The following is a 27221-nucleotide window of genomic DNA, read 5'->3' on the forward strand; positions in this document are numbered from 1 at the left end:
TTTGTGTTTCTCCAGTGTTTTATTGAGGGGAGGATATTTAACCTTTCATATGCTTTTCAAATGTTGACACAAAAGATGTGTTTCATAATCAAACTTCACCTATGGAGACAAAATGGGTTAGTCCCTGTTCTCTGGAACCACTTCCTATAGTCATCCAACTCCCACCCCCCATCATAGAGATCTGCATAACTTTGAGGGCTGCCTATTCTCAGTGACTTGCTTCCTGGGTTTACTATTCAGACTTGGTCTTTCTATTGGTTAAGTTCTCAGATTGAAATACTGAGACTGGGATCCCTGGGTGGCGCAGCAGTTTAGCGCCTGCCTTTGGCCCAGGGCATGATCCTGGAGACCCGGGATCGAATCCCACGTCGGGCTCCCGGTGCATGGAGCCTGCTTCTCCCTCTGCCTGTGTCTCTGCCTCTCTCTCTCTCTCTCTGTGACTATCATAAATAATAAAAAAAAAAAATACTGAGACTTCTGTCTTTACGACTCCTAACTGCCTCAAGTAGCTCATATTAGAACTTACACCCTGGCACAGACTACTTTGAGAAGTATTTAGGTAATTAAGAATTATATAGGCAAGTGACATCAATGACAAGGAGCATACACATGACAAAATTTCATAGATCCTACCACCACACCCAAAGCCATCACATTACCATATCAAAGGTCATGAGTATAAGTTTTCCTGGTATGGAAAGGCAATAGGAAAGACTGGATGAATTCACTTTGGACTTCCCGTGCTGACTAATAACCCCACTTGGCATCGATACAAGGGTGTATTAGTTGCTAGGGATGCCAGAACAAAGTGCCACAAATTGCATGGCTTAGACAAAAGAAATATACTGTTTCAGAGTTAAAACTGGTAGTCTAAAATCAAGGTGTTGGCAGGACTGGTTCCTTTCAAGGGTTATGAGGTAAGAATCTGTTGTAGGCCTCTCTCCTTGGCTTGTCAATTGCTGTCTTCTCCTTATGTCTCTTAATATTGTCTTTCCTCTACGTGTGTCCGTTTCTCTATTTAAATTTCCCCTTTTTGTATGAATAACAATTCCGTTGGATTAGGGCCCACCCTAATGGTCTCATTTTAACTTGATTAATTCTGTAAAGATCCTATTTCTAAAATAGAATCACATTCTGAGATGCTGAGAATTATGACTACAACATACTTTTTTTTTTGTTTTTTTTTTTGTTTTTTTTTTTGTAGGGTGTAGGGAACAAAGTTCAGTCCATAACAAAGAATATAAAATAATTTAAGTGGGCACCCCCCCATATACTCATATAGTCCATGGTTACTAAGAGACAAATTGATACTACTGTTGAGTCAGATGGGTCAATCATTTATCTTATCCCCAGATTAGGAATTAAATCTGTGTTAAAATGTACAGATAGGCTGAGAAGTATTTTCCTAATTGGCAGCCATAAGAAAAATTATACAAGCAGTAATACTATTTGATCTTGTGTACCTGGTGTTTTTAGTGCGTAAGATGCTAGGCTAACAGTTGAGGTTTTCAGCTGATAGAAAGGTAGAAGATATTCTCAATTAGAATTATTTCCCACACTTTTACTTAATAGCATTGCTACTGTATGATTCTGGTGTTACAACTCCTGTTTCTAGGGCTAGGTCTCTCTATACTGAAGCAACAGTCTAGAGCCTTCAGTGACAGAAATATATATGTATAGAGAAGTTAAAACATAGCTAAGTATCTGTACTATTTTTACTTTTTGTGTGACCCTGATTATTTGATATTTTAATAAAGATAGCGTTTAGAAATTAAATTTGAAATAGAAATTATACTAAACTCCATTGCATACAGCATGAAAGAGAATTGAGGAGCTTAGCCATTCAACTTCTACCTCCTTCATACTAAATCATCTTGCTATTCACATTAACCTTGAAGATCAATTACCTTTAAGCCAGTAGTTCTCAATTTTGTGTTTTCTTACCTTCAGTGTTCTTAGTACATAATTGTGTCACATCAATAGAACAGGGAGGCATGCCCTAAGGAGTGATTGAAAATTGCTGCTCAATATACTGATAGTAACATCTCATATGGGTACAAATATATATATAATTGCATATTTATGTATATATACAAATATAACTATTATTTCAATGAAGGAAACATGAGAACTGAAGTTGCTCTTTTGTTTACATTTCAGTGTTGTAAATGTGTGATTATTTATATCCCACCTGATCAGAAAAATGATTTGAGGTAGCCTATACAATGAAATTAGTCCAACAATAAAAAGGTAACCAAAAAAATTGGAATAAAGGAAAAGTAAGATAAGTAAAATAATATAGCAACTAGCATTACATTACTATGTAAAATACGTGACAATGACATTCTATTAAAGAAAGATTTAATCCAAACATTCAAGGATGATTTATCATTAGAATGTCAGGCAATGTGTCACTGTACTTAAGAAAAAAATACATATCTTGATAGATGTCATAACAACATTTTTTAAAAGATTTTATTTATTTATTTATTTATTTATTTATTTATTTATTTATTTATTTTTTTTTTTTTTTTTTTTTTGAAAGGGTGAGAAAGAGAGCACAAGTCTGAATAGGGGCAGAGGTAGATGGAGAAGCTATTCCCCACTGAGTGGGGAACCCACCACAGAGCTCGATCTCAGGACCCTGAGATCATGACCTGAGTCAAATGCAGATGCTTAACTTAATGAGTCACCCAAGAGCCCTATAACAACACTTATAAAGTTCAACATTTTTTGTGATTACAAACTTTTAAAACACTAGGCATAGAAGTGCTTTTCTAGCACAACAAAACCTGTGTATTTAAAGACATCATATATGTAATGAACAAATTTTAGGATATTTCACCCCTTGCTAGTTGCTTTTTTATTTAACTTGCTTCTCTGACTTGTCAGGAATTCCACATTTGGAACTCTCTAGTTTACTTTCCAACCTTGGAACTCAGAACTCATTGAAACTATTCAATCAATAATATTCCCTCTTTTGGTCATTTCTGTTACTTTTTGAGGCTAGAAGAGTTATATACTTTCCAAGAAGATAGTCATTCAAAATAATCTCCAATTTGCTAATGGGCCTACAGAAAATTTATGAAAAACTGAACATTTTAAATTGATTTGAACAATTCCTTATTTGTAAACTATCTTCATGGTTTGTTTCTCAATTTGTGTATGCATTTTATATTCTTTTTACAAGAATATGAATATGTGCTGTATGTGTATGTGCAAGTATCATGTGCATAGGGAAATGTCTAGGAAGACATTTCTCAGCATTAAAATTATATGATTCTCATCAGAGAGGGTGACAAAAAATGCGAGACTCCTAACTCTGGGAAATGAACAAGGGGTAGTGGAAGGTGGGGTGGGCAGGGGGATGGGGTGACGGGCACTGAGCAGGGCACTTGATGGGATGAGCACTTGGTGTTATACTATATGTTGAACTCCAATAAAAAATATACAAAAAATCTGCAAAATAAGTAATTCAGTACAAGCTGTGCATGCCATAACTTAATTCTCTGATGCTACAATTATTATTTGGCATAACTTAGAAATGGAAAGATGGGGTGGGGGGAGATTAATCATAGAAGAGAGACAACTGACCTGAGAAGATTAAGATTGAGGACACCACCTCCTGGGACGCCTGGGGGGCTCAGCAGTTGAGCATCTGCCTTTGGCTCAGGGCGTGATCCCAGAGTCACAGGATCAAGTCAATCAAGTCCCACATTGGGCTCCCTGCAGGGATCCTGCTTGTCCTTCTGCCTATGTCTCTGCCTCTCTCTCTGTGTGTCTCTCATGAATAAGTAAAATCTTTAAAAAAAATAAAATTCTCAAATGTTGTTTATGAGTACTTTTTTATTTTATTATCAGAGCATTATTAGAAGTATTAAGAATATAGAGTCTAGTAGGATATTTCTGACATAGAGTATTCATCTCTGATCAATAGATCAGATAGATCCCTATAAAGTAATTTGGGGGAAGAAAGATACAAATGGAAGAAACTAGCATAATTTGGGGTCCTTGAGATTACAAATAACAATGACAGTTCTTAATATAGTTTCTAATAAGTTGTGAAAACTAGGTCATTATGTCTCTATCATGGCTATGAATCTCAGTTCTATTGACAGCTTTTTTTTTGCATTTTTTTATTTTGTTTTGTTTTATTTTATTTTATCTTTGCTTGTTTTAGTGTTTTGATTTCTTTCCTATTTTGAGTGTTCAGACCTTACCTTATAAATACTAAATCAGAATCTCAAATTATGATACTAAGTGATTAAAAATTTTAAATCTCCAGTATTCTATGGAGATACATATGACGACAGAAATATGTTTTAAAACATGTTATTTCAAAACAATTCTTAGGCACAATATAAATTAAATAAATTATATCTAAACTATATGTATGTCTAAACAACTCAAAGCTTTGAATAAAAATCATATCAAAAAAAACTAACAAAGTAATTGCCTATGATGAAGGATTGATAATGGGCCTTGGAATCAGAGATACAGAGGAAGAAATGACATAAAATAAAATAATAAAGAAATTGTGTATGAGTTAGCATTTGTGGTAAAGACTGGGTCATTTACCCACACCATTGCCTTCTACTGAACGCAATGAAATACTGTATCTTTTAGACTCCATATGAGTAGTTTGCAACCATGAGAGTGAGTTCTGGATGATGAAATGTAGTAGAAATGAAAAATAGCACTTTTAGGCCTGATCATTATACCTTGTACATAATCACCCCCTGTTCTCTTTTCTTGCTCTTCTGAATTCAGCAGCATCACAGATGAAAAGATCTTGGATACCTGAGTTACCACATAGAATCTGCCTGGCTCATCACACTGGGCTGTTGACTAGGTGAGAAATAATCATTTAAGCTGTTAAGCTTGAGATGTTACGTCGTTAGAGTACCTAGCAATAATCACTCTCAACAGGAGGATGATGGGGTGGCATGAAGAATATGACTTAAAAAAAAATTTCTGTTTCTGTGGGAGAAATACAAAAGAAAGAAAAAGAAAAACAAAAGAGAAAAAGGTCCCATGTATGAATATTTTACAAAGCCACCATACAAACCAATGTTCATATGTCTTATTGTATAAGCAAGAAGCAGAAAAGAGAATTCTATTTAAAAGGTTCACAAGTTCAAGGTATCCACGTTGGAGTAACTGGAACCAAATATCTCTTTTTGCTATTAAAAACTAGATAGCAGAAATAAGAGTTGTTTTTCAGATATTGGAACATACAGCACTGGAATATGACACTTAAGGCAAGAAAATGGAGATGGAAGCCAAGGTTACCTCATTTCCTGTCTAAAAGCACTTCCTGGGCCGTGGCGCTGGAAGGAGAAACCCAAGGGGAGCAGGGTTGTCTTGTTGGATTGAGAAAACAGAAATTACTGTTGGGGAAGCCTATGCCAGCTGGTCATGCAAGGCAGCATACTGTAAAGAATGGCAGAGGGATCCTTTTGAATATTGGCTGCATGTTAAACTGCACACAAAGGAGTAACCTCCATCAGGCTAAGCAGGTGAAAATTCTAGGAAGCTCTATGCTGGATAATTCAGAGATCACACAGGTCTAGAAGTCATTTGGATAACTGGAGTATTCAGAGCAGACTCATAAAATGCTTCATAGCAGAGATGAACTACCATAGAGTAAAGGCTATTTTAGACTTTCCCTAACAAAGCCTAAAAACAAGTGACAAATGGACCAAGATAATCAAAACTAAAATGTACATTATCTCCAAATTTACCTATAGATTAAATCAATCTCAATCAAATTCCCATCAGACACCTTATAGAAACTGAAAAGTACATTTCTAAATACGTGTGGAAATGCAAAGAACTTTGAATAACCAAAATAATTTTGAAAAATAAGGGCAACTTTGGAGATTTGCACCACTTAAATTCAAGATTCATGATAAAGGTCAAAAGTCATAACAATGTAGCATTAGCGTAAAGATAAAAGAGAAGTGAATGAGGGGTCCAAGGCTGGCTTGGTCTGTGGATCATGTGACTCTTGACCTCAGAGTTCTGAGTTCAAGCCCTGTGGTGGGTGTGGTGATTATTTAAAAATTAGATCTTTATATATATTAATGGACCAGACTAGAGAGACCAGAAATAGAACCATATACATAAAGCCAATTGCCATTTGACATAGTTACCAAGGCAATTCAATGGGGGTAGAGATACTCTTTTCAACAAATTGTGCTGGAAATATATGGCATAGCCAAATACAAATAATGAAATGAACTTTAATTTTTACAATAAACTGCTAGCAGTATCATTTTCCTCACTTAAAAGTGCATTATCTCTGAGGGTGGGACATACATACTTTTTGCACAAAAATGATTTTTAAAAATTTTTAACACAAAAAAATCACTTAAAGTATTTTTTTTAATTTATTTATTTATGATAGTCACAGAGAGAGAGAGAGAGAGAGAGAGAGAGAGGCAGAGATACAAGCAGGCTCCATGCACCAGGAGCCTGATGTGGGACTCAATCCCGGGTCTCCAGAATGGCACGCTGGGCCAAAGGCAGGCGCCAAACTGCTGCACCACCCAGGGATCCCCCACTTAAAGTATTTTTAAGGATGATCATAAAAACTAACTCAAAATGAGTCATAGACCTAAATGTAAACCCCCACTTATAAAACTTTTAGAAAAAAAATTAGGAGAAATTGATTTTCAGTTTGGCAAAGATTTCTTAAAGAGGACAAAGAACACACAGAATTGAACTTCCAATTTCCAGTCCACCATATAAAAAAGTTTGGAAGTCACCACTGTATTCTAACAAGTAAAAAGTGAACAAACTAAAAAGTCAACAGCTCTTCTCAGATCTCTAAGAGAAGTGAGGTTACATGAAAACTACTATCCCTAGAATTGGAAAGACAGATGAATTTGAGTGATGGAAATCCACTAGCAGAACACTCTGCAGGAGCAGTACTGGGGGAGGGAAAAGTGAACTTTGACAACGTTCTGGAAGCTCAATGTGGACAAGTCTAAGAGACAAAAACTCCATAGGGACCAGTCACAGCAACCCCCCACCGCCACCAGCCACATACATTTTACGTGTTTTATCTCGAAGTTTTACCAGGTTCTCACAGAAACTATTTTGATATACCTCAGTGCATTGTTTTTAATATCAGCCCTCAGGAGGATTTAACCGCAGCCTAATCTTCTGGGCTTTTAACAGAGCCTAAATGACATCAGGGAAACAAAATACTCAATCCCATTCCATTCGAGCCATCCTGTCCCACCTAAAATTATAAATATCTGACCCTCCATAGGATTGAACAAGTACAGGTGGATATTTACCATACTTTTATTTGCTCATCCATTCAACAAATATTTATTGTATATCTGATGTATCATAGGTACTACATTGAGTGAAGATATAGCAGCAAAGAAATACAGTTCTTGTCCTCATAGACTTGATATTCTAGTGTAGAAGAGAGACAGCAAATAGGTAAACAAACAAATGCATTATGTAATTTTACGTGTTAAAGTTTTCCATGAGGAAAAATCAATTAAGTTAAAAACAATAATGCATGAAATGAATTATGAAGTTTTGCCTTTGCAAATGAACTATGTTAAGTTTGATATGCCTATGGAAATGAAGGTGCACAAAGGCAAAATTCCATTTGGAGAGTAAAAACATAAAGTGACTAAGAAAAAACAAAGCCTTGAAATAAGTAAGCCATTGAAGTAAATTGGATTAACTATGTGATTTTGCTGTTTAGATATCTTGTGATAGGGTGTTCAAGTGAAATTACTGTGTTTGCACTGAAATCTTAGCAAGTTCTATAGAGTTTTCAAAGGCTAGGTCCTTAGACACCGAGATAGACAACAACATTGAAATATAAGAAGAGATAATACCAAGTCAAGCACATTGGTGTGGTGACAAAAATCTAAGTTCTCCTATTTCTCAACACACACACACACACACACACACACACACACAGAGTCAACATTTTGATGAGCCACATGTATGAAATTACTAATAAAAATAGGCTAATTATGAGATTCATTAAAAAGTTTTGTTTTTGTTCTAAAGATTTAGAAAGTTCTGCAAATAATAAACATGAGGTCTGCTGTTTGTATTGATTAGAATGTTTTAATTAGTATGTTTTCAAGTATGAAGGGGAAAATGAATGAAACAAAACAACTAAAAGACCAAAATGAACACATTATTGGACAACTAATTTTTTTAGGTACCAGGTAAAGCACTTTTGCATATTATCTCAATGCAAAGAGGATAAAAAATAAAATAATAGCACACATATCAGTGAATTTTTGTAAATCTAAGCATTTCTTCCACTTAGTATTAATAAGGGGTAAAATGAAGGCAAAATCTGGATGTTTTTAAGTGACATTTATTTCTATAAATGTGTCCTACTGGGACAATGGGGCCGTAGGATCCAGTTCTCAGTCCCAGGGCTTATAGCTGCTTTTAAGTTCTCACAAACTTCTTCTTTTGATTGCATCATCTATTTTACTGCATAAAAACAGATTTTATCTTGAAAAACTTAGAAGTTTAAAAAAAAGACAACTGTCAATATCAATTTCTGAAGAACAGAAATATTCAGTGAAACTTTGCTTTAATTCAGATATGTCTTCATAACTATATAACCCCCCAAGACGGACCATAGAGACTAGATCAGATCTGGGTATAATGTGCTGAATTTTGGCGCAGAAATGAAGAGTAAAATATTTGTCTCCATGGGGACAGATCCATTACTGCACTTTTCAAAATGTCAAGGTTACATTTGAAAAGTAGTTGCAATTTTCTCCCATTTCATAAAGATAATTCTCTGCTTGTACTTCACACATAAAAATCTGTGACTTAATGAAAAATTGTCTTCATAGTATTAGGATAATAATCCCAACCTGACATGGTTTGGAGTAGAACGTATTTTTTTCTTAATCTCCAGATTCCAGGGAAGTAAAAACATAGTATTGTCCATGATTTAGTAGTATTTTCTCATTTTGACCACTTCAGTTTTGTAGGAGGTCATAGTTTGTTTCAGAAACCTTGTCAAAGAAATTTCTTTGGTAAACATTAGTCCATAAAAAAGGAAAGCAGATTCCTATATGTTTGAGGTATACATATCAGCCAACCTTGGGCAAGTTCAATTTTACTAGATAAAAAATTTACATTTATGTATATTTGATATGCTTTAAATAAGTCCTGATTGTATATGCAATGAGAGTGCAGCTAAACAGTGCAGTATACTTTTACAGCTGTTAAACCATCAAACTTTATTGTGGTGCAAATGTTAAAAATATTAGTAGCTATTTGGAGATAGATATTAGATAGTAGTATTTAATGAGATTCATTGGCAAGTACAAAATAAAATTCTAATAAATAATTTTAAGGAAAATTCTTTAATTTCAGTTTATTTATTAGAAATCTTAATATAACAAATATTTTTAAAAACTCACTTAAGGCAATTCTGGAGGATGGCCAGTTGTAGAAAATCAATAACTAGAAGCGTTAAGTTAAAATTTCTATCATCATACTAGGGCTCAAGAGGATATATGGACAAGATTTTAAAAGATTGAAGTAGTTTTGCAGATGTCAACAAGTAATTTGCCTTTATGATGGGCAATTATTTTTAGTCCATAAACCATTTGTACAGAAGAAAGCACAACAAATATGGCCTTTCCTTGCAGAAAATCAACAGTATCTTTGTAAGAAACATTAAAACATGAAACATCATTTAGATTCAACTAAGTATTACATTTTCTGTATGTTAAGAAACAGACATTTTTCACATGGATTGTCTTATGTCATCTTCACAATTACTTTGTAAAGATTAGATTTATAGAGACTAAGGAACTTGTTCAGAATCTCAGCAAATTGATGGTCGATGTGAACTTTAAATGCGCTTTTCTACCCCAAGTATAGTATTTTTCCACTCGCTCGCTCAAATAATTATAGCTTCATTTGGACATCTCAATAAATCTCTTATTTGTTTAGTAAATATCTACTAAATTTCTAATATTCCTAATATCTCTGTGTTACTTAGTAGAGATGTAAGAGTTACCTTGACTGAACTCAAGTAAATTTTGTTCTTCTGCATGTAATATGTTGTTTTATTCTGGCTGCTTTCAAAACTTTCAAATTAATCATATATTTGACTGTATGTCCCTAGGTGCTATTTACTTTGCATGTACCATCCTTGTGTTCCAATAAGTTGAATCTGAAATTTGTTTCTCACCAAATTAGAGAAATTTTACGCTACATTTCTTCATATATTTATTTTGTCCCTTTATCTTTTTCTCTCCTGGAACTGTAATTGCATATATGTTAGACCATCTTCAGTTGTAGTTTCTCTGAGTCTGTTCATATTTTGCATTTTATTGTCTCTGTTATCCAGTGTAGCTAATTTATATTGATCTGTCTTAGATTTCATTCACTTTATCTTCAATATGCTGTTAATCCCATTAGATACACTTTTTATTTTGGATTGCATTTTTCACTTTTTTCTTTTTTATTCTCCAATAGCTTCTATTCCGTTGCTGAGATTTCTTATATTCATCATCAATGTATCTCCATATCCATGGAGATAATTATAGTCGTTGCTTTAAAATCTGTCTTGATTCCAAACTCTTGATCAGCTTTAGTTTTGTCCTCATGGATTATTTTTTCCATTGAGTGTGGTATTTTTCTGTTTCTTTGAAATTTGAATAATTTGGATTTTGGTTCTGGATGTTGTGAATTATACATTGTTGAGTTTCTAGATTATGTTATATACTTCCAAAGAAGATTGATTGATTGATTGATTGATTGATTTTTTTTTTTTTTGAGTGGTTATCTTGGCAGAACTAAATTGCCATTTTTTTCTAGGTGGTGCATGGCAAGTTCAGTCAGATATTTAGGTATAATGTGTTTCTACCTTATCTCTTTTTTTTTTTTTTTTTTTTTTCTACCTTATCTCTTTTTAAAGATCCTCTCCCCATTTGACTCTGACCCCTCTTAATTTTTCAGCTATGTAGTTGTCCCAGATTCTGCCTTTTTTGGCTCATCAGTCCAATGAGAAAGTCTTATCACTTTCATATGTTACTTGTACAGCATTGCACTAATGATGTCTGCCTTCAGGCTATGAGTGATAAAACCAGGAAGCTTACCTACGATTGTTCTCTTCTACCAAATATTTTTTTTGAAATGGATCTTCTACCAAATATTGACTTATCTATAACAACTGCCTGCTTTGCTTCAGTCTTCAGAAGTCTTGGATCTTCTACGAAATATTGACTTATCTATAACATCTGCCTGCTTTTGCTTCAGTTCAGCCCTTAGATAGTCATTGCTTTTTACATATTACTCCGTAGTTCATGGAATCATACAATATGTGTGAAACCAGCTTTGTAGCTGCTTCTTTTATTTAGCATAATGCTTTAAAATTAATTTGTGGGGGCACCTGAGTGGCTCCGTGGTTCAGCATCTGTCTTTGGCTCAGGTCATGATCCTGAGGTCCTGGGATAGAGTCCTGCATCACACTCCCCTCAGGGAGCCTGCTTTTCCCTCTATGTTTCTGTTTCTCTCACATGAATAAATAAAAATCTAAAAATAATTAATTTGTAATATTGTATATATCAGTAGATCATTCCCTTATGTTTGTATTCTTTTACTACAAGTAGTATTTGCTGTATGAATATGCCACAATTTGTTAATCCATTAAATATTTAATGAACATTTGGGGTATTTTTAGTTTGAGCTATTATGAATAAAGTTCTTTAAAACTTCAGAGAGAAGATGTTGGATGAAAGTATATTTTTGTATTTTTTTAAATTACTTATATGTGTTACATACAACTTAAACTATCAAAAAAATTTTTTCATAAATGATGGCATCATTTTATATTCCCATCAATAATGTTTGAGATTTCCTATAGATCCACATTCTCACTTCATGTTATCATTCTTTTAAACTTTAATCATTCTAGCAATTATGTGGTATTGTCTCATGATTTAAATTTGCATTTCCCTAATTACTAATACTGTTGAGCATATTTTATCATCCGTATATTTTTGTCTTTCAAGTCTTCTGACCAATTTAAATTTTGTTATCTTAATATTGTGTTAGAAGGATTCTTTACATATTCTAGATATGAATCCTCTTTGGATATATGGTTTGCAAATATTTTCTTCCAAACTGTGGTTAGCCTTTTATTTTCTTATCAGTGTATTTTTCAGAACAATAGTTCCTGATCTTGAAAGTGTTGAACTTGACAGTTAAAAAAAAATACTTTGTACTTTTTAAAATTAAACTTTGTAATACAGAGCAGTTTAGGTTCATAGCAAAATTGAGCAGAGGTACAGATTTCTCACATACCCTCATCCCCTCCTCCCTCATTATAAGCATTTGCCCACTGGAGTGGTATATTTGTTTCAATCTATGAACCTACATCGGCACATCACTATCACTCAAAGTCTACCCTTTATGATTCACTCTTGGTATTGTGTATTCTGTGATTTTGTACTAATGTATAATATCCACTGTTATACTTATGTAGGTGTATGTATATATCCACCATTATAGTATCATACAAAATAGTTTCACTGCCTAAAATAATCCCTGTTGTGTGTATTTATCTTTCCCTCCCCCTTAACTTCTAGAAGCCACTGATCTTTTTCTAGTAAATATTCTGGTCTCTGGTTGTATCACAGTTTATTTATCTATTCACCTTCTGAAGGATATCTTAGTTGCTATCAAGTATGATAATTATGAACAATACTGCTATACATTTGTATATAAGTTGTTCTGTAGACATTGTTTTAAACTTGTTTAAAATTTGTTTGGGGAAATACCAAGTTCCCTAAAAAAACTTTTACTATTTCTTGCCAAGCAGGTTCACTGGCAAAGAATTTCTTTAATTTTTGTTTGACAAAGTATTTCTTCACATTTAAAAGATAATTTTGTAGGGAACAGAATTATAGATTGATGGTTTTTTTCTCCCCCACAATACTTGAACATTTCGTTCCACTCTCTTATTAGCATGGTTTTCTGAGAACTTGCATGTAATTCTTATCTTTTCTCTCTAAGATTTTTTTTTTCCTTCTGGCTCTTTTCAGAACTTTTTCTATATCTTTGATTTCTGTAATTTGAATATGATATGCTTTGATGTAGTTTTTTGGCATTTATCCTGCTTCATGTTCTTTTTTTTTTTTTTAAGATTTATTTGAGAGAGAAAGAACATGAGTGAGAGGGGCAGAGGGAGAGGAAGAGAGAATCTCAAGCAGACTCCATGCTGAGTGGAGAGCCTGAGGAAGGGCTCAATCTCAACAATCTTGAGATCATGACCTGAGCCAAAACCAAGAGTTGGCAGCTTAACTGACTGCACCACTCAGGTTCCCCTGTTTCATGTTCTTTGGGCTTTCTAGATTTGTGATTTGGTATCTGGCATTAATTTCAGGAAGTTTTCATGGTTTCAAATATTTCATCTATTCCTGTCTCTTCTTCTGGTATTTCCAGTACTTATATGGTATACCTCTTGTAATTTATTCCACAGTCTATAGATATTCTGATGTGTGTTTTTTGTTTGTCTGTTTGTTTATTTGTTTGTTTTCAGTCTTTTTCTCTTTGCTTTTTCAGTTTTGGAAGTTTTTATTCTGTATCCTCAAACTCAGAGTTTCTTTAGTCAGATGTATTAGTGTCTTGTCTATAATAAGCTCATCAAAGTCATTCTGTATTTCTGTTAGAGAGGTTTTTGGGTTTTGTTGTTGTTGTTGTTGTTTTATCTCTAGCATCGCTTTTTGATTCTTTCTTAAAATCTCCAAATCTCAGTTTACATTGTCCATCTGTTCTTACATATGGTTTACTTTATCCATAGAGCCCTTAACATATTAATTAGTTGTTTTAAATTCCTGATCTGATAATTCCAACATCCTTGCCATGTCTGGTTCTTATGCTTGCTCTGTAACTTCAAATGGTGTTTTTGCCACTAGGTATACATTATCTTTTTTTTTTTTTTTTTTTGATAACATCATGATAACATGATGTAACAGGTTAAAGGAACTGCTGTAAATAGGCCATTGACAATATGGTGGTTAGGTAGGGGGAATGGAAACATAGTCCATGGTTAGGTTCTAGTCTTTTAGTGAGTATGTGCCTCTGGAATGTGAAATTCATGAGTGTTTCTCAGGTTTTTCACACCCCTAATGTGGGAGAGGCTAGCAGAGTGAGCTGGATTTTGGTATTTCCCATCCCCAGGTCAGTTAGGCTGATAATAACCTGGGATCTTAGGCTTCAGTTAACCAGCTTGCCCTACGGAAAGGCCTCATTCAAAGACTAGAATGTTTTGGAGTATTTCAAACTTTTACTTCTCAGTGCCAGAAGCACAAGGGGAATTTTCTCTGACATTTATTGTGAGATTCTGGTCAATCTCACAAAACTGTAGGGACCTCTCTACTTCCCCATCTTCCCATGAAGATTTTAACTCTCAGACTTGTCTACACTGAGCCTCTAGCAATTCCTCAATTATGTTTCATATTTTCCTATCCCAGCACAAGTATCCAGGGCTATTCCTCTCCTAATCTCTGCTCTAGTAACACCCACCTCCCTGTATTCACCTGTCTGCCTCTTCAGTCTGGACAGCAATGATTTGCCCTGTGTCCTCCTCACTCTTACAGATTTAAGATTGGTTAGGTTCTCAGTCTGTTCTCTTTGTGGTTGTTAGCAAGGAGTGGCAACTTCCACGCTCCTTTCATGTACAACTGAAAAACCAGAAGTCCACCTAGTTTCTTGTATAGAATAATTCAGAAAACACAGAAATAGTTATAAGCTTGTCAAAATTATATAGAGCCACTAATAGAAAAAAGGTACTTGAATGGGTATTTTGTGATTCTTATAAACCAAATTACCTAATATGCTGAATTTGTATCAAGCTTTCTGGAACTTTAACCAGTTCACATATTCCTCCTAAGATCTGGAAAAAAACAAAGATGCTGCTATTACCAACAATTATTAACCTTGTATTAGAAGTCTTGGCTAACATTACAAGATACAAAAATAAAACTTACCAAAGCAGAGGGTCTCCACATCATTGTGATGACTCCAAATGCTTTCAGGTGTCTAAGTAAAGACACTTTCTTGTCAAGAGTAAACTTGACACCTGATACCATCCTATAGTTTTAGATAGTGATGTTGCTCCTGCTGCTCATGATCTTTTATAGACAAATCTTCTATCTAGAAAATTCTAAAAAACTAAAAATTTGGGAGAACTTTGTGGTTGATTTCATTTGTCATCAACACCTGAAATGGACTCATAAGAATCTGTTTATATTCTTTATTCCATTTAGTATTAAAATTCATATATTTTTGCTGCAGAATTATTCATGTGTGCTTCCTCAGAACCCATGATAGGTATTATGTGACATAAAGTATATGATCATTGTTACTTCAAATTCTGAATTCCATGGTATCTATGACTCAGGATTTCATATAAAGAACCTATTAAACACTTATCAATAGTATTTTTTTATAATCTTCAAAATAGTACTATGAGATACTCATATTACCATTTAACAGATGAGAAAAGTGAGTGGCAGAGAGGTTAAATATCTAAGGATACACAGCTTATAGGTAGCTGAACTGAGCTTTAACCCTGGAGACTTGAGTCCAAAGCTCACTGTCTATTGCTTCTTTCACTAATGGTGGGGAGTGGAGGGGTGGGCAATATTTTCTTGTCAACCCTACTCAACCCTAAGGTAACTGTACCTTGCTCCTTATCAGTAAATTGGAAGAGAACTTTATTCATTTAAAATTTCGAATCTATACCATGCTACTACAATAGAAGGCCCTTTTATATTATCTATCTATCCCAATCATTCTGCTCTGTTTGTAATATTGAATATTGTTTTCTAGGTGAAACTTCCCTTCTTGACATACCTAAGCTAGTTTGATCTTTCTATCCCTCTGTGAATGTTACTGTTTTGTTTTTTGCTTTCTCTTATACCTCAAAAAAAAAAAATCATCTAAGTGTTCAACAAAGCAATGTTTATATTTCTTTAACCTCCTATTTAAACTATCTCAGTAGTTTTTAACTCTCATTTTCTGGCTTGTACATAAAGGAACCCCATCTTGAAAGGTTCTATTCTTTTTTTTTTTTTTTTTAAGATTTTATTTATTCGAGAGGGGGAGAGAGCAGCAGAAGGAGAGGGAGAAACAGGCTCCCTGCAGAGTAGGAAGCCCAACGTGGGGCTCAGACTCAGGCCTCTGGGATCATGACTTGAGCAGAAGGCAGTTGTCTGACCAAGTGAGCCACCCAGGTGCCCCCAGGTGACTATTTCCTCATCAGCTGGTGAGCTCTGAGACTTGTTTGTGCTTGATGTCTAAGAGCCAAGGTCAAAGAGACTGTAGAGTATTCCATGGAATCTGGAAATAAGCTCACTTTCTTCTTAGTGACAGCACAAATTTTACTCATACCAGGCCTGCCTAACAATACAGAACCTTCAGCCCATTGAAAAGAATTTTGTTCTACTCCTGGCAATTTCAGAAGTTAGAATATCACAAGGAGTCACAAACAGGTCTGATACACAGGATGTTGCTCTTGTTAGGCTTTGCCCAGTTGATTGTAAGCTCTTGATAGACAAGGACTGCTAATTCTATCTTGCATGTTTGTTTTTTATTCAGGAATTGAACAGTATCCTGGATGTCACAGGGCTAACAAAATTTCTTTTATTATGAATTAAATATATTAGTCTAACACAAAAGGTAAATTAGTAGAGCTCAGAAAAAAGTGCTTTTCAGAATATGTGTCACTTGGTTCCTTGACAAGAGGAAAACTGCAGAAGTTATTCATTAAATGTTTGTATTCTAATTTTAGCTCCCAAGCAATCCAATGAGTAAATATGGAATAAAATACTTCCTTCATACCTAACTTATGGTAAACTTATGTTTACCATTTATAAAATAAGAGAAATTTATCAAGTTTCCAACATCTACAATGAGTTGAGCACGATAAATTTTATTAAGGGATATATATAAATATATTAAAATACATAGATGTTAATTTCAGGGTGGCTAAAATGTTTCATAAGTAGGAAAAATATGCAATATATTTTATGTATATATAAATATATATACACAGATATAAACTCATTTCAATAAAAGCATCTGCAATTGTGTGTGAATGTGTATAGAGAAGAATAAATTCCTAGAAGGAAAACAAATTTGTTATAAATAAAATAGTTACTAAGTTCAATGAAAGAATCTTCAAAGTAATAAAAATCAAAAAATAAACAGAACAATTTATATAGCCAGGCAAATAAGATTACCACCAAAGGTAGGAAGGCTATTAGTGCATAACTATGTCATAAATAAAAATGAAGTTTCAGTACAGAAGTGCAGCTTAATTCAAATTTGAAAGCAAAGGCCATCATAAAATTCCATTAGTACATGGCAACAATTGTATCATTGCATCTCTTTTAATCTGAATATGGGCTCCACTGATTATTTGTTGTTCTTACTTTTAGCAAAAGTGAGGTTTTTAGAGTTTGAGTTCAGGCATGGAGAATTTTAGTATTAGTTTTTCCTCTATAGTTAGGTGTGGTTACATATATTAATAATCTATCAAGATCTACTACTATACTTTTTTGAACAGATTGCTTCTCACATGCAAGAGTTTTGAGTAGGTACTACTTTGTTTTGCACTTCTTTCTTTTTAAAATTTGTGAATATACATTTGCATGATTCAAAATTCACAGTGATATAAAAAGGTATACACACAACAGCAAGTTCACAACTTTTCTGGAATCCATTGGAGTGCTGAAGTTGCAAGGCAGTCAACTGGTCCAAAAAAAATCTAAGAAAAGACTGGAGCCTCCAGGAAAACACAAGATAAGAACAGTGGCTTACCAGGACAGGATGCAGCTGGACAGCAAGAAGGGGTTATATGCTCCTTATTGGCAAGTCAGCTCGGGTTATTGGAAAATTGGTGGAGAATAAATGTGCATGGGAAGTGGTGAAAAATCCTGGGAACTGCAAATACCAGGAGGTCTGGCAACTGAGACCTCATAGAAAGTGAAAGTTTCTGAGAAAGTCTCCCTTGTGGTACAGAACTAGAGGAGGGAAACAGTCAGTAGCTTCTATAGAGGTGGGGGAGACACCCAAGTTTCAACGGAGACATTTCTCCTCTATCTTCCCTATAAAACTAAAAAACCTAAACCTGTAGGGGGGGATGGTCAGCACACTGGTGCTCATGGGTCACTGGTGAAAACCCATTGCAGCTAGGAGAAGGAAATAGGAAAAAAGAAACTTGAAACCTGGAGGATGGGCATAAAGGTCTAATGGACTCAGAACTCCAAAGCAAGCTCCAGGACAAAGAAGCAGATATATAGTGCCTATGTCAAACAGTTAATCAGAATAGAGACCAACTACACCTGTGGCCCCCATTCTCAAGCACACACCCCAGGAAAAGAAGCATTAAGTAATAAGTAATTTGTAAAAGACAGACCTTCACTGAGGTCCAGTATGAAGAGAACTAGTAAGATTGGCATGGAGCAAGCACTGAAATAAAAAGCCCTCTGAAAACCCCTACCCTAAACACATGGTAGTATTAGAATTTGAAACCTGTGGTAACCTGAGAGTAACCATAGCAACAGCAAATCTGAAAAACCAGGTTTAATGGGTTAAACAAATTGCTCCCCTAAGGCGGCAGGTAGGGGGGAGCCATAGTCAACAAGGAAGATGGCTTCAAGAAAATATTCAGGAATAAACTAGAAAGCATACCAAAAAAGTAAGAAAAACCAGCACATTCCTAAAAAACAGAGCAGTCATTAAAACCAAACTCAAATATGATAGAGATGTTAAAAGTACCTGAGAAGGAATTTAAAATAACTATGATTATTATGTTAAAGGCTCTTAAGGAAAAAGTAGACAGCATGCAAGACAGGTGGTTAAATTTAGAAATTATAATAAAGATTCAGATGAAAATCCTAAAAATGCATAACACAGTCACAAAAAAATGTCTTCAGTAGGCTCAATAGTAAACTGGGTACAGCCAAGGACAGAATCCATTTACTGGAAGACAGGTGTACAGAAGTCACCCAGGATAGAATGCAGACTGTGATTGAGGAGCCTACAGATGAATGAAATAAACACAATGAAGTGAGTGGGGAAGAAAAAGCCAACCTAAGTAACCATGAAATAGTGTTTTGACTGGATCGTACAAGGCTTAAGGCTAAAAGAACTAGAGGGATATTGCATTTTAGTTGGTAGACTTATTTCACATGCACCTATGGGACATATTATCAAACTGCTTTATATGAATACTAGGCTTGAACAAATAAATAAGTTTTAGGGGTACCTGGCTGGCTCAGTGGTTGAGTGTCTACCTTTGGCTCAGGTCGTGATCCTGAGGTCCTGGGATGGAGTCCCACATCAGGCTCCCTGCCGGGAATCTGCTTCTCCCTCTATGTCTCTGCCTCTCTCTGTATCTCTCACGAATTAATAAACAAAATCTTTAAAATAAATAAATAAGTTTTAGATAATGAGAGTCAGGATCTCACTATTAGAGAAAGAAAGGGGGACAAAAGGGTCAAATTAAACAGCTCTCAGTGACCAAGGCTGGAATAATTTGAGCAACAAAATAAATAGTAATGATATTAGATTATAACCCCCAAATAAAATATATATCCATGAATCTGAGGACTTCAGTTTTTAGCCCAACATGTAAAATGATTGGAAATCAATACTCTTAACCTTGAGAAGACAAAGCTAGACAAACCGAAAATCAATGACTTTCTTAGGCAAGAGAACTAAGGTTGCAGGACAAACTGCATTCCCAAAAACTGGAGAGTCAGGTGCATCCAGGGAGAGAAAGTTCCTGAGATTGGCTTACCTGGAGCAAGAATTGCCAATCAAGGATCATTTGTGCAGTGTACATTAGGAATTACCAGGTTGCATAGAGACTATGGGCTGTGAGAAGCTCCTAGAGGTTGCACGTAGAGGGGATCCCCTAATATCTTCTCAGGCTTTTCCTCCAGGAACACCGTCAGGTTTTCACTGGGAGATCTGAGAAAGCTCCTAAGGAGCTGGTCCTGGTTCTTCCACAGTTCTTAGATATTTTCTTCTATCCCATTCCATTCCATTCCATTCCATTCCATTCCATTCCATTTCCCTGGTTCTAACAGGAAAAGAGAGCAGTAGGTATTGTGAAACTCTCACAGACCCTTCCTAATCTCTAGGATGGAGGACATCACTTGAGGATGAATCTGGAAACATATCCCAATTTGGGGAAAGAAAATACACTCTAGAGAGATTCTATCTTCCCATGTCACCTAAGGCGTGGGATGGGGGGGAGCCATAGTCAACAAGGAAGATGGCTTCAAGAAAATATACTAGAAATACTAGGGCCAGAAAGACTAGTCGATAGGAGTGATCAAAGCTCTACCCTTTGAAGAGAAGCAGAAATACTTCATTGGCCAAATCCCCAAGACCGGCCTATTAAAAGAAGCACACTTGGGACACCTGGGTGGCTCAGTGGTTGAGCACCTGCCATCGGCCCAGGGTGTGATCCTGGAGTCCCAGGATCCAGTCGTGCATCAGGCTCCCTGCATGGAGCCTGCTTCTCTCTCTGCCTATGTCTCTGCTTCTCTCTCTCTGTGTCTCTCATGAATAAATAAATAAATCTTTTTTAAAAAGATGCACATTTAATCAGAAAATTAGAGTACACCCTTTTTTCTCCATAACCTATCATAATACTAACAAACCTCCAGAAGTAATAAAGGTGGATTATAGAAAAAGGGCTTCAAGACATGCACTCTCTCTAAAAACAGGACAAAAGGAAACTGAAAGCCAAGAGGAGTGGAAAACAAGATCGCTAGAGAAATGCAAAGCCTCTGGTGCTTACAAGTTAAAATGAACATTAAGTGTACCTAAACCCCTAGACAGATTAACACACATCCTCATACTAATGGCCTATTTACCTCAGTTACTATTACTTTGTGTAATGTGTCTGGTCTCAACAAAATTCACAAGGCATGCCAAAAGGCAGGAATAAACACCATCTGAAGAGACAAAGCCGTATCAGAACCAGACTCAAATATAAAAAAGATGTTGGAATTATCTCAGGAAATTTTAAGTAACAATGACTAATATGGTCATAGCTCTTCAGGAAAAAGTAGACAATGTGCAAGACCAGATGGAATGTCAGCAGAGAGATGGGAACTATAAGAAAGGAGAAAAAAGAAATGCTAGAAATGAAAAACAGATTTGGAAATGAAGACTGTTTTTGATGGGTGCATCAGTCAGTAGACTTGACACAGCTGAGGAAAGAATCCCTGAACTTGAACATAAGTAAATAGAAAATTCTCATACTACAATGCTAAAGGACAAAAGAGGGGGAAAAAAGGATAGGATGGAATGAAATGGAGTGGAATAGAGTAGAACATCCAAGAACTGGAGGACAATATCAAAAGTTGTGAAATGCGTGTAACTAGAATATCAGAGAAGAAAGAGAGAAAGGAACAGAAGAAATGTTTGCAGAAATAATAATGGTTGAGAGCTTTCCAAATTAATGATAGATACCAAACCATAGAACCAGAAGTTTAGAGAATAGGATACTCAAAATATGCATAGACACATCACAGAGTTAAACTGCAGAAAAATGAAGATAAAGAGAAAATATTGATGGAATCCAAGGATTGGGGAATACTTTCCATGCAAAAGAACAAGATAAAAATTACAGCAGACTTCTCATAAAAAAAAAAAAAAAAAAAAAAAAAAGCAAGCCAGAGTGGAATGAGATCTTTAAAATGTTGAAAACAAAGACTGCATCCATGAATTCTATATCCATTGAGATTATCCTTCCAAAGTAAAAAAGAAATACTTTCTCAGATAAACAAAAACTGGGAGAATTCCCAGACAGCAGACTTGCCCTGCAAGAAATGTTAAAAGAAGATTTTCAAGCATAAGGAAAGAGATATAGATCAGACACTTGCATTTACATAAAAGAAAGGAGAGCATCAGAGAAGGAATAAATGAAGGTAAAATAAATTCTTTCATTTGTCTTATTCTTAACTGACCTAAAGGACAATGATTTGGGGCAATGATAGTAATATTTTATGTTTATGTGGATAAATGAAACAAATAACAGCAATGTCACAAGAGAAAGGGAAGATTTGGGATACTAGGTTATAGTGTATTTGTACTATACATAAAACAGTATATTGTTATGTAAAGATGTACTTAGACAATTTTAACATGTATATTGTAAACACTAGTAAAACCTCTAAAAAAGGGGGTTTTTTTTGAAGAGGAAGTTTAAATGATAGAACCAAAAAGGAATTAAAATTAAATCATACAAAATACACAGTGAGTTTATACTGATATAAATAAGTTATCAAATAAATAAGAGGCTGAGAAGGGACAACTCCTCCTAATAATAGAATTTGAATTAATAAACACAGAATGACTGAGGGAAATTAAAAGCCTCCATTAGAAAACCACAGTAATAATTGCTGTGGTTAAGATTGATGGGTGAATGCTAAAATTGTTTGGCAAAGTATAAGAAGAGACAGATTTTTACATAGTCTCATCTCAGATTATATTTCTCAAAACAGTATTTACAAAGGGAAAATAGTGACTTTACAATGAAGAAACCTTCAGACACCACCTTATTTTAGTGATCAAGATTAATACCAATGGAAATGAGACATCACATGAGCCCCCTGATCATCATGCAGTAGAGAAGGTCCATTGTCCGTGATCTTCTTCCCCAACATGCATACCCTCAAGATCATTGTGAGGAAACATAATGCAAACCCAATTAAGGTACATTCTTCAAAATACCTTTCAAAGTGTCATCAAAACAGGGGAATAATGAAGAACTGTCAGACTTCTAGGAAAGACTGAGGATCATAAGAAATAAATGCAAGAGAATTCTTGGTTGATTCTAAAACAAAAAATGAACATTTGAAATACTGAATAAAATCATCTGAATAAAATCTGTATTTCAATGAATAGTATTTACTAATGTTATTTATTTATTTTTTTAGCTATATGAGATGTTGAGATTTAAGGAAGCATGGAGAAAGGTATATGGTACTCTGTTTATTATTTTTCAACTTTTCTGTAAGCCTAAGTTTTTTCAAAATAATTTGTTAAAAGATATTTAAAAAGTCCACCTCAGCTCCGTTTCTATCAACTCTATTCTTCCCTCATTCTCAGCTTTATGTTTATCGTTTCAGTGATGATTTATGCAAATGCAAAGAAATGTCAATGTATGCTTATTTTGCCTTTCTTACATGCCAGTAGCATACTATATATACAATCCTAAATATCAGTTTATTTACTTAAAATATATCCTAGAAATTGCTTCATTGAAGTCTTCTCATTCATTCTCACAATTGCATAGAATTCTACGGTGTGGATACACCATAGTTTATTCAAACAAAAATTTGGACTCGTGGGTAGCTCTAATCCTTTGGACTGTTGAGTTTCTAATCTAATAAAAATAATATGCTGTGGATAACCTTATATATAGTATATGTTATCTCATGCATGGGAAAGTATTTCTTTGGGATATATTTCCTGAATTAGGACTGCTGGATCAAAGAGTGAATACAACTGTAATTGTGGTGGATATTTCCACCCTCCTTAGCACAATGGTAGGATTATTTTTCATTCCCACCAAAAATATAATGGACACCTGTTTATTCATAGCTTCACTGTGAGGATCCTAAAATTTTCAAAGTATTTCGTGATAGGTCATTTTATTATTTTTCTAATAACATTATCATGTTACCATTCCTCTTACAGTTAAAGAAATTGGGTCCTAAAGAGACTGTCTTCCTCATATAAATAGCACCATTCAGTGATGAATCCATATATAGAGGTAGTCTTGTTGCTATGGAGTAAGGTGAACCAGGGCACTGCTTCATGTAAGCAAACTGGGTAGATATTGTATCAAATTACTTCACTGACAGAAACTGCCCATATAATGTCAAGGAACTCTCCAAATTTATTTATTTTCCTGTTCTTTTCATTTGTTTCTGTTATCACTTTATTAATTTTGTATTTACGTAGTCATTCCAGCCTGAATACCTAGAGTACCTATCAACTCAAAAATATAGTATCCACAACTTGAAACAGGCAGAATTAAATCCCGGCAGTAGGGGATCCCTGGGTGGCTCAGCGGTTTAGCACCTGCCTTTGGCCCAGGGTGTGATCCTGGAGACCTGGGATTGAGTCCTGTATCGGGCTCCCTGCATGGAGCCTGCTTCTTCCTCTGCCTGTGTCTCTGCCTCTCTCTCTCTCTCTCTCAATATGTGTGTGTCTTTCATGAATAAATAAAATCTTAAAAAAAAAATTCTGGCAGTAGAAGTCTAAATAGTGGTTACCCTTGTTTGAGTAATAATCGGCAGTGTGAAATAGGAAGTTTCCAGAATATTGGTAATGTTGTTTCTTTATTTTTATTTTTATTTTTTTAGTGTTCTGTTTCTCGAGCTGGATTCTATGTATGTGTTGTGTACCTTTTCTGTGTGTATCTTAGAATTCAATAAAATGTTTACAGAAAAATATTACATGGCTTAAACCCTTACCGGATAGTTTAACTGAACACCTGTCCATGTCCATGTCCTTTTCTTTACCTTAGTAAGTAATAAGAAGAGTGTTCTCATTCATTCTTCTCTATAGCAAAACCTTGGCACACAGGACTCCAGTGTGGCTCAGTGGTTGAACATCTGCCTTTGGCCCAGGTCATGATCCCAGAGTCCTGGGATCGAGTCCCACATCGGGCTCCCTACTAGAAGTCTGCTTCTCTCTCTGCCTATGTCTCTGTCTCTCTCTGTGTATCTCTTCTGAATAAAGAAATAAAATCTTAAAAAAAAAAAACACTTGGCACAAAAATAAAATTTACAAATTTAGATGTGCAAGAAATACCAATTTTTTGTATATAAGTTAGGTAGTGATTTGATTTCTTTTGATTCTAGGATGGTACAAGAATATGGAATACCAATTTGATACAGGAAAGTCATGTTAGGGTCCATGGGCTTCCTTCCATACATCTTGGTAACTACAGATATGCTCAGGGTTCACCTTACATAGCTCTTTGAAAGTAGGCTTCCGACAGAGTCTGTACAAAGAAATCTGTACCCAGACAGGTTGTCTTTAGTTACAACCTCCCTAAGTGTACCATATAGCCAGTCTTCTTTGAGTTTGGCAGTTTTCTTTCTGTGTTGTCCAGTGTATCAGTGTTCTCTAGAGAAACAGAACTAATAGGATATATTTATGACAGGAGATATATATTTATATAACTCTGTATAGATATAATAGTATAAGTATGTATGTATGTATGTATGTATCTATCTATCTATCTATCTATCTATCTATCTATCTATCTATCAACTATTTATCTATCTAGAGAAGAAAGACAGAGAGAGGGATCCCTGGGTGGTGCAGCGGTTTGGCGCCTGCCTTTGGCCCAGGGCGCGATCCTGGAGACCCGGGATCGAATCCCACATCAGGCTCCCGGTGCATGGAGCCTGCTTCTCCCTCTGCCTGTGTCTCTGCCTCTCTCTCTCTCTCTCTCTCTGTGACTATCATAAATAAATAAAAAAAAATTTAAAAAAAAAAAAAAAGACAGAGAGAGAGGTTGAGATTTAATATGGGAGTTGGCTCACACAATTCAGGAGCCTGAGAAGTCCCATGACCTGCTCTCTGCAGGCTAGAGAACCAAGGAAGCCACTTATATAATTCAGTCCATACACAAAGGCCTGAGAACCAGAAGGTCTGAGAACCAGGAGTGCCCATGTCTGAAGACAGGAAAAAAATGGATGTCCCAGCAGCTCAAGAATAAAGAGCTTCCTATCTCACTCTGCCAATTATTACTCCACCTAAAGTAACCACTCTGCCTTTATTTCTATCCAGGCTCATAGGAAATTGAATGATGCCCATCTGCATTGGTAAGGGGGATCTTTTTCATTCGGGCCACCAATTCAAAAGCTAATCTGTTCAAGAACCTCTAACAGATGCACTCAGATATAATGTCTTACCAACTCTCAGATAACTGGGCATTTCTTAGCCCAGTTAAGTTGACACATAAAACTAACCATCACTTCCAGTATATTGGTCTGGGCTCTTCAATTTTTCAGGCCTGGGAAACTACTTTCTCCTTTCAAGTCTTAAAAATATCACCAGTTCTCTTGCTGTGCTTGTCCCCTAGGCCACCCTCACTCCAAAAGCCTTGAAATTCTCTCTTCATGCTTCTCACCAGCAAAGGATTCCATTGTCATAGGCTTTTAAAAATAAAAACTTAAATATCAGGAAAAGAACATGCCTTCAAGGGACACTACAAAGGTATCCAGCTCCTGTACAGAGATAAAAAAAAAAAATTAAGAGAAAGGGAAAACTGCATTAGAGGAAAAAAATTCAATAAATTACCTGTTATATATTTTCCAAAGAATCAAACTCTTATTTCAAGTACTACACTGGACCCTCTAACACACGTGAAATTAGCTATTTTTGTGCTTCTTAAACTATCAAGATTAAGAATATTGCATTTATCAGGACACTTCTGAAAGATTGTACTTTTTGTGATTGGAAAGAATATTTTGATAAGCTGTCTTCTTGCGGGGGAAATGGTGAGCAATGATTAAAAACTCAAAAGCCACCATAAAGTAACAAGAAACTACTTTCAAAAACAAATTGACTCAGTTATCTATAGAGAATATGTTTTAGGTACAAAGTAGTGGTTGCCCATAGCCTGATTAGATATTACTCAATGATGTTTCAGAACACATTGTAAAAGATCACACTTATACCTAATATTTTTGTGTCATTCTCCAGAGATTGAAGATAAAATCTTCCTTTCTCACAAGACTTTCCTAAATTTTCATTTAACATTTTAGAGATGTTGCAATGTAATTTTTAAAATACAGTTTAAGTCACTGCCATAACCTAAGCTGTATCTGTAAACACTACAATGAAACCACTATAGTTATTTAATACCATTAAAAGTCATGGTTTAAAGTTGGTTTCCTATATATTTATATGTCGAAGTAATGAAATCATGATAGTAAATTCACAATTACTTTTATAAATCCTGAAATAGAACTATTAGATTTTCTGATAGGAAAATCGGGTACTCAAGGTTCTCCTTTATGCTTCTTCGTTCTCCCTGTTTTGTTTGTTTTTCTCCAGGTTGTGTTTCTTAATGGTTGGAACAGTGGGGAGAGCAGGCGTAGTGGAGAGGGAGTAAAGAAGTGTGTGTGAAGGGGGAGCCT

At 35.2% G+C, this 27221-nt stretch overlaps 1 long non-coding RNA gene across 3 annotated transcripts; it reads right to left on the minus strand.

Annotated features, from left to right (window-relative positions):
* LOC102152841 lies at window positions 1-27221 on the minus strand. Of its 3 annotated transcripts, XR_005354157.1 has the most exons (7): window positions 27030-27221; window positions 26049-26306; window positions 22789-22891; window positions 19838-20122; window positions 14859-14923; window positions 1945-1999; window positions 1-99 (listed from the first exon to the last, which is right to left on the minus strand). It is a non-coding gene; the product is annotated as an uncharacterized LOC102152841 (long non-coding RNA). The 3 variants fall into 3 exon arrangements; XR_005354158.1 differs by lacking the exon at window positions 22789-22891; XR_005354156.1 differs by lacking the exons at window positions 19838-20122; window positions 22789-22891.

The sequence above is a fragment of the Canis lupus genome, chromosome 1 (assembly GCF_011100685.1).
Source record: "Canis lupus familiaris isolate Mischka breed German Shepherd chromosome 1, alternate assembly UU_Cfam_GSD_1.0, whole genome shotgun sequence".
NCBI classification, from domain to species: domain Eukaryota; kingdom Metazoa; phylum Chordata; class Mammalia; order Carnivora; family Canidae; genus Canis; species Canis lupus.